The following is an 8,118-nucleotide window of genomic DNA, read 5'->3' as shown; positions in this document are numbered from 1 at the left end:
TGTCTTTGTTAATGAGGTGTGTTTCTTGTTTGCAGCAAAATGCTGGATCTCGTTTGTGTAGCCAGTCTGTTAGCTTATGTCTTTTTGTAGGAGAACTTAATCCATTAATATTGAGCGATATTAAAGACAGATGACTGTTGGTTCCTGTTATATTTGCTTTTGTAGGTAGCTTTATGTGCTTGTGGTTTTCTCTTTTTGGCTTTGTTGTGAGATGATTAATATTTTGTCTTTTCTTTGGTATAGATATCTTTCCTGTATTGGAATTTTTCTTCTAGGATCCTCTGTATTGGTAGATAGATACTGTTTGAATTGGGTTTTGTCATGGAATATTTTGGTTTCTCCATCTATGTGGATTGAGGGTCTTGCTGGTATAGGGCTGCCATTTGTGTTCTCTTAAAGTCTGCATTATCTCTGACCAGGCTCTTCTGACTTTCATAGTCTCTGTTGAGAAGTCTGATGTAATTCTGACAGGTCTGCCTTTTATATATTACTTGGCCCTTTTCCCTTGCAACTTTAATACTCTTTCTTTGTTCTTTGCATTTGGTGTTTTGACTATTATGTGATGAGAGGATTTTCTTTTCTAGTCTGATCTATAGGCTTCTTATACCATTATGGCCATCTCTTTCTTTAGGTTGGGGAAGTTTTCTCCTGTGATTTTGTTGAAGGCATTTTTAGGTCCTTTGAGCTGGGAATCTTCATTCTCCTCTATTGAAATTATTCTTAGATTTGATCTTTTCATTGTGTCCTGAATTCCCTGGATGTTCTGGGTTAGAAAATTTTTTAGATATATTTCTTTACTTCCCCTTCCCGGTTTCCTGTCCATATGCTCCCATTCCCTACCCCTCTCCCCCATATAGCTATTCCCCCTATACATCCTCCTTATTGCCCCTATATTCCCCTGCACTGGGGATCCAACCTTGGCAGGACCAAGGGATTCCCCTTCCCCTGGTGCCCCAACATGGCTATTCTCTGCTACATATGCAGTTGGAGCCCTGGGTCAGTCCATGTATAGTCTTTGGGTAGTGGTTTAGTCCCTGGAAGCTCTGGTTGGTTGGCATTGTTGTTCTTATGGGGTTACAAGCCCCTTCAGTTCTTTCAATACTTCCTCTGATTCCTCCCAAGGGGATCCTATTGGGTTAGAAGTCTTAATGGTTTAAATTTTCTTTGACTGTTGTGATAATGTCTTCTACCATTATCTTCTACACCTGAGATTCTCTCTTCTTTCTCTTGTATTCTTTTGATAATACTTATATCTGTAATTCCTGAACTCTTTCCCAGGTTTTCTGTTTCCTGACTTGCCTCCATTTGTGTTTTCTTTATTGATTTTACTTACACATTTAGGTCTTGGACCTTAAAGGACTCTATTATCTTCATGAGATACTATTTTTCGGTCAGCTTCCTGATTTTTAGGTATATTGGTATATTCAGAACTTTCTGTGGTGAGAAATGGGTTCTGATGATGCCCATGTATATTGGCTCCTGTTGCTTATGGTCTTGTGCTTGCCTCTCACCATCTGCTTAATCCCTAGTGTTGCTGGCCTGGGTGACTCTGTCTGGAGTCTGCCCCTGTTGTCCATGTGTTACAACAGGGATCCTGGTGGCCATGGCTCTAGACCTACTTTGTGGCCTTCCAACTGGAAGGAATTCAGAGGGGTAGAGAAGCTGCTGATTTATTGCCCTGGCTGCACTGCAGTACTCCTGGTAGGCCTCCCGACTGTTGGGTATTTAGAGGAGGAGTCACACTGTTGTCCTGTGAGAAGTTGTTCTCCCGGGATGGGGGGATGGGGAGTGTGTCTATTGGTTGTGGTTTCTGCTTCCTTGTGTGCAGCTATACTCCAGGGAAGTTCTCAGTTTTATGTGTCAATTGCCCTGCATCCTCAGAGTCCCTGGGAGAGCTTCAGACTGTGGTGTTAATTGTCCAATTGCCCTGCATACAGGGGTACCTTCAAGCTGCAAAGGGCACAGCAGATCTCCTGGGATGCCTCAGGACATGAGTTCATAGTACAGTGGGTCCTCTGGAATGTCAGCATATATAGATTCTTCCAGGGAGCAGGCTTGCTAGGAGTCTGTCCCAGCAGAAAGGACCAGACAGAACAGGATTGGTATTTGACAGGTGGGGTTTTTGGGGAGATGGTGGATCTCCTAGTCCACTGGCCCCTAGCAGCTGCTGTGGGACTTGGGGCAGGGATTCTTACCAAATGCTGAGTGGCAGTGGATCCTCTGGTACGTTTGAAGGTATAGCCTCTTCCAGGGATCAGACTTGCTAGGAGTCTGTCCCAGTAGAACGGACAGGCAGAAGGCTCCATGTACATTTTCATACACTACTGCCGAGTCAATGCAAGAGATGATGATCTCACTTCAAAATGAATATAGTTGCTTTTCATCTGCCCACTGAAATAATGTTGTTCCTTGGATTAATTGCAATCTACCAAAAAAAACCATAAAAACAACAACAACAACAACAACAACAACAACAACAACAACAACAAAAAACGCTTCTCTGCTAAGTGTTGAGATGTGTACTGATTTATGGGCATAACGATAAGAATTTAGGAAGTAGTTTGTTAATGTGTCAATTTGGCATACTAGAAATAGGCCATTCCTTATGGAATAAATCAGAAAGTGGGTGATCACTCTCATAAGTTTCTTGCTACTATTACCAATAGACATGTCTTTGAGCTCTTTATGAATATGAACTTAGCCAATCTTTTCAAGACCATTGGTTAAAAATTATTTAGGTGAGGCTTGGGTAGGTGACAATTCCAGCGTTGTTTTAGAAGTTCAAATTTTATATGACTGACAGATTTTTAAAATAATATTCATATAATTAAACAATAATAGTATTATAGAAGTTAGTAATATGATGAACACTTCAGATACAGTGTTTAAAAACTGAATATATTAAGGTTTTTATTGCTAATATACTGTTATAGAGGTATCTATAACAACTTTACAACTTCAGGGCCTTGGAATCCATCAACCATCTTGCTTATAAATTCTGTGCATTGTAATTCAACTTACAGGTCAGAGTCTTCCAGAAAAACAAAGGCTAGGTAGAGCCAAGAAGTCATGAGAAACATGATCCAACCCTATGTCTGGCAGTTGATGCTGATTTTCTGCTGAGAATATAGCCAAAATATAAATAGAAAAACCCATGTGAAGTCTCTCCTTGTGATCTGGAATAGAAAGAAAAAAGAAACAAAGCAGGGAGAGGGTGGATTGTATTTCCTACTCACAAATTCAAAAAAGCACAGGTTTTGTGTATCCTCTTTACCTTCTGTGGTAGAGCCTTCTTATTGTTCTTCAAATCTACCTTTTCCTCTTCCTGGCTTTTCAAACCCTCACGGTCACAAAGAGGTCTGAGTATTGTGATTGGACTATAATTGAGGGAATAGAGTTACACAAATGTATCCAGTATTTTAAGGCATAATATCTTTGAACTTAGTTTTAAAGATATATATTTTATGTGGGTATATGCTATGTGTTTGTAGATGCCTTGGGTAGGGTGCAAAAGGCACTGATTTAATCCTCTGGACTGAGGTTGTGAGATGCCCCATGTAGAGTTCTGGGAATCTAACTCCAGTACTCCGGAAAGACTTAGAAGCAGTGTTCACTGAACAGGTATCTCTCTAGCACACGAGCTCCTTAAAAGATCATTGCCATCCTTTGTTTTGTCTTATTCTATCTTAACCAGAATGTAATCATCTTTGGTGTGAATCTGAAGTCACCTGTACGTGACAGTTGTCCATTCTTGGCCTAGATTCTGTTATGAGTGTATTGAAAAGTCTCCTGACATTTTAGCTAATTGTGTGCAAAGAGAGGTGAGCCTCAATTCAACCTAAATTAATTTTCATTTTACTGTCACAATAGTTTTCTTATCTTACGTTTATAGGAGAATAACTGTTAAGAAACAAATTGTGTAAACATTAATTTCATGGAGTGGTACAAATTTACATATAACACCAAGTCTCTAAACATTCTCATTGCAGACATGACTATGACACAATGACACTATTTTTTGATCGAAATTGTCCTCAAGTTATCAGAAATGCTTGTATTCAAGAAAATGTGTATTCATTTAGAAGAAACAAAGTAATCAAATATTTTATAAAACTTTACTTAGAAAACTATTTACTAGCTAACATAAATAACTAAAATATCATAAGTTTTACAATATTGTAATTAGAAAATATAAGGAAATTATTTGAATAATACCAAGAAATCATAAAGGGTAAAAAATACATATCATGGAAGAGTAAATTTGAACCTACTTTAGAAGTTAATAAAAAACATTTCTTAAGAGTACAAGAAGTTAAAATAGAGATTTGTTGTATCTTTCTGTGGGAGTAACAATGAAAATATGTTTTTATTTCTTGAATCAATTTATAATACAAATGTAATTAGTTACAAATGTCAACATTTAAATAATCGTGAACATCACAATTAATTTAAAAGGCATTTTATATGACAGACCTGCAATATATAGCATGAATGAACCTTAAAGCAAGATATAAGTGTGAAGTATAAACATAAATTCCTGAACAGTTACCACTGAAAACTGCCATTTTCATATTTATAATTAGTATTGTTTTGTTTACCAGCAAAACAGGTAACTAACAATTTTGAGGAGTGATACTCAATTAGATGCTTTTCTATAAGTTGTGGAAGAGAGAGATGGAACTGAAACATACAGGCAGTAGGTGAAAATAATGGAAAACTAATTATTTGGTGTTATAAGAAGAACACATATATCTTACAATCATGAAGAGTCAAGCTTTAGCTTTGAAGAGTAGTCTGGAAATCTGAGTCTCTGCTTTAAAAGTGTTTAAATATGAAATATTGTTGCTGTAAGGGAAACTGCAGGAAGTGCAGAAATCAATCCATTTAATTAACAGTGAAGTATCAATTCATCAGGCATATGTGATGAATTATGTAAGATTTCCCCCACATTTTAAAGATAAGTGAAGTTGTATCTCTACATTCACAAACATGCAATGTCTATTAAAGAATTGGGCACGTTTCTGGAAGGGTTGAGCTTACCTCTACACGATGAAAGCATGAGTCAAGGTCCAACAGCAGGCTGGACCAGGGGAGAGGGGAGATAATCTGCCTAATGTACTGTGGCTCTACTTGTGCTGAGGAAAAATAAAGGAAAAACAGTCTTTCATTTCTGCTAAATTATGTTAATAGCACAATTCAAATTCCTTAAGTTTTAATTAAGTTTCTTTAAGTTAAATCTTAACTAAAACAAAGTATATCTTTTCTTTTCGTCGGCTAAATGGTTTGGGCCAGAAGATTATTGTTAAGGACTTTTATTCCAGGAGCAATGCAAACCTCAGTGCAGAGACAGACTTTCTGGTACCATTGCTTCTTCTTGTGAACGTTTATGGGACTACACATAGTCACAAGTAAAACTGCAAAGAGAACAATTAAAATGATGTGTCAAATGTGGAAAAAAATGTTTCTATTGCATACGTCAATGTTAATATTTCAAAGGTATGAAGCAGAAAAAAAAAGGATCACAGAAGTACCCACTATTGTACTATTCAGGAAAATATATCATACTATTGCAATTAATGCATGACTACACTTAAATGCTAATTTGTCAAAAGTAAACAACACTCTGCAATAGCTTGAAAGAATCTATTGATTGATTGATTGATTGATTGATTGACTGATCAGTTTTCTTTACTCAATAGAATAAAAGCACTTTAACTGACTGAGATGCATGCATTTGATGGCACAGTTCCAAGTATTTTTCTATAACCACACATTTATAAACACTCCAACCTTCTGTCTAATATTTACTGTAATTACTTTGCCCATTTGTGTAATTTCTTTTAAAAGCATACAATACTGTTGTTACATCAATTCATAAGTACAATCATTCTTTTTTTTTGTTTTGTTTTGTTTTTTTTATTAACTTGAGTATTTCTTATATACATTTCAAGTGTTATTCCCTTTCCCGGTTTCCGGGCAAATCCCCCTCCCCCCTCCCCTTCCTTATGGGTGTTCCCCTCCCAACCCTCCCCCCATTGCCGCCCTCCCCCCATAGTCTAGTTCACTGGGGGTTCAGTCTTAGCAGGACCCAGGGCTTCCCCTTCCACTGGTGCTCTTACTAGGATATTCATTGCTACCTATGGGGTCAGAGTCCAGGGTCAGTCCATGTATAGTCTTTAGGTAGTGGCTTAGTCCCTGGAAGCTCTGGTTGCTTGACATTGTTGTACTTTTGGGGTCTCGAGCCCCTTCAAGCTCTTCCAGTTCTTTCTCTGATTCCTTCAACGGGGGACCTATTCTCAGCTCAGTGGTTTGCTGCTGGCATTCGCCTCTGTATTTGCTGTATTCTGGGTGTGTCTCTAAGGAGCGATCTACATCCGGCTCCTGTCGGTCTGCACTTCTTTGCTTCATCCATCTTGTCCAATTGGGTGGCTGTATATGTATGGGCCAAATGTGGGACAGGCTCTGAATGGGTGTTCCTTCAGTCTCTGTTTTAATCTTTGCCTCTCCCTTCCCAGCCAAGGGTATTCTTTTTCCTCATTTAAAGAAGGAGTGAAGCATTCACATTTTGATCATCCGTCTTGAGTTTCGTTTGTTCTAGGGATCTAGGGTAATTCAAGCATTTGGGCTAATAGCCACTTATCAATGAGTGCATACCATGTATGTCTTTCTGTGATTGGGTTAGCTCACTCAGGATGATATTTTCCAGTTCCAACCATTTGCCTACGAATTTCATAGACTCGTTGTTTTTGATAGCTGAGTAATATTCCATTGTGTAGATGTACCACATTTTCTGTATCCATTCCTCTGTTGAAGGGCATCTGGGTTCTTTCCATTTTCTGGCTATTATAAATAAGGCTGCGATGAACATAGTGGAGCACGTGTCTCTTTTATATGTTGAGGCATCTTTTGGGTATATGCCCAAGAGAGGTATAGCTGGATCCTCAGGCAGTTCAATGTCCAATTTTCTGAGGAACCTCCAGACTGATTTCCAGAATGGTTTTACCAGTCTGCAATCCCACCAACAATGGAGGAGTGTTCCTCTTTCTCCACAACCTCGCCAGCATCTGCTGTCACCTGAGTTTTTGATCTTAGCCAATCGCACTGGTGTGAGGTGAAATCTCAGGGTTGTTTTGATTTGCATTTCCCTTATGACTAAAGATGTTGAACATTTCTTTAGGTGTTTCTCAGCCATTCGGCATTCCTCAGCTGTGAATTCTTTGTTTAGCTCTGAACCCCATTTTTTAATAGGGTTATTTGTTTCCCTGCGGTCTAACTTCTTGAGTTCTTTGTATATTTTGGATATAAGGCCTCTATCTGTTGTAGGATTGGTAAAGATCTTTTCCCAATCTGTTGGTTGCCGTTTTGTCCTAACCACCGTGTCCTTTGCCTTACAGAAGCTTTGCAGTTTTATGAGATCCCATTTGTCGATTCTTGATCTTAGAGCATAAGCCATTGGTGTTTTGTTCAGGAAATTTTTTCCAGTGCCCATGTGTTCCAGATGCTTCCCTAGTTTTTCTTCTATTAGTTTGAGTGTGTCTGGTTTGATGTGGAGGTCCTTGATCCACTTGGACTTAAGCTTTGTACAGGGTGATAAGCATGGATCGATCTGCATTCTTCTACATGTTGCCCTCCAGTTGAACCAGCACCATTTGCTGAAAATGCTATCTTTTTTCCATTGGATGGTTTTGGCTCCTTTGTCAAAAATCAAGTGACCATAGGTGTGTGGGTTCATTTCTGGGTCTTCAATTCTATTCCATTGGTCTATCTGTCTGTCTCTGTACCAATACCATGCAGTTTTTATCACTATTGCTCTGTAATACTGCTTGAGTTCAGGGATAGTGATTCCCCCTGAAGTCCTTTTATTGTTGAGGATAGCTTTAGCTATCCTGGGTTTTTTGTTATTCCAGATGAATTTGCAAATTGTTCTGTCTAACTCTTTGAAGAATTGGATTGGTATTTTGATGGGGATTGCATTGAATCTGTAGATTGCTTTTGGTAAATTGGCCATTTTTACTATATTAATCCTGCCAATCCATGAGCATGGGAGATCTTTCCATCTTCTGAGGTCTTCTTCAATTTCTTTCCTCAGTGTCTTGTAGTTCTTATTGTACAGATCTT

The 8,118-nt window shown here is 38.4% G+C and overlaps 1 long non-coding RNA gene across 1 annotated transcript; it reads right to left on the bottom strand.

Annotated features, from left to right (window-relative positions):
- Positions 1-881: 881 nt before the first annotated feature.
- Positions 882-5,950, bottom strand: LOC120096533 (uncharacterized). Its single transcript, XR_010057783.1, has 3 exons — positions 5,335-5,950; positions 5,041-5,135; positions 882-3,377 (listed from the first exon to the last, which is right to left on the bottom strand). It is a non-coding gene; the product is annotated as an uncharacterized LOC120096533 (long non-coding RNA).
- Positions 5,951-8,118: the final 2,168 nt, after the last annotated feature.

This window comes from Rattus norvegicus, chromosome 14 (assembly GCF_036323735.1).
Source record: "Rattus norvegicus strain BN/NHsdMcwi chromosome 14, GRCr8, whole genome shotgun sequence".
NCBI lineage: Eukaryota > Metazoa > Chordata > Mammalia > Rodentia > Muridae > Rattus > Rattus norvegicus.
The sequence above is the reverse complement of the archived record's forward strand: the minus strand, read 5'-3'. Positions and strand labels throughout refer to the sequence as shown.